We start from the raw sequence: 920 nt of genomic DNA, 5'->3' as shown, positions 1-920 counted from the left end.
TAGAGATCCCTGACAGCAGATTTTCCCAGTGCAATTTGTCTTTTGATTTCCTTCCTGACTGCTGGTGCCAAAAGTCTTGACTGTGGAGCCAAAAACTTTACAACATGAAATATATATTCTGTCATCTATACAATTTTACTGAAGAAGATAAACATAAGTTTTCATATTTGTGAATTGGTAAGACAAAGTAGAATTATTTCATAAAATTAACTATTACCTGAATCATAAATTGCTTTAAGATAAATACTCATATTGAATTCTAACTCATGGTACTCTCAGGTATAATCTTATTACTTTCATTTCTTCAATTTTAAAGGCATCTTAATTTATTATTTTTCATCCAAATAGCTTTAAGGACAAAGAAGGTCATTTTGGTTAGACTATGCTTAATGGATAATGTCTACTCTTATTTTTAGAAATTATATGAGAGATGCTGATGCTATATTCCATCAAGTCACTTGCAACTCATAGCAACCCTGTATACAACACCCCTAATCCCTACTCTAACCTGTGCTACTCTTATTGTCTCTGGCACACCTACTGCCATTACCCCAGTCACTGACTCAACTCATCTCATCAAGGGTCTTCCTCTCCTGCGCTGTCCTGTCATCTTCCCAAACATGATGTCACTCTCCAAGGACCAGTCCTTCCTAGCAACATGCCCACAGTATGTCAGACAAAGCTTAAGAACCCTTGCCTCCAAGGAGTATCCTGGTCTCACTCTCTCTAGGATGAACCTGTTTGTTCTCCTAGCAGTCCATGGTATATTCAAAACTCTTCTCCAGCACCACAGCTCAAAAGCATCAATTCTCCTATCATCTCAAGTCATACATATCAAGTAATTGCAAAGACTATGACCTGGATGAGGAACACCTTACTCTCAAGACTGACACTGTTGCTCTTCAATACTTTGGAGAGGT

Source organism: Elephantulus edwardii, unplaced genomic scaffold (genome assembly GCF_000299155.1).
Source record: "Elephantulus edwardii isolate Elephantulus edwardi_28Jun2011 unplaced genomic scaffold, EleEdw1.0 scaffold00029, whole genome shotgun sequence".
Lineage (NCBI taxonomy): Eukaryota > Metazoa > Chordata > Mammalia > Macroscelidea > Macroscelididae > Elephantulus > Elephantulus edwardii.
Note: the sequence above shows the minus strand (reverse complement) of the source record.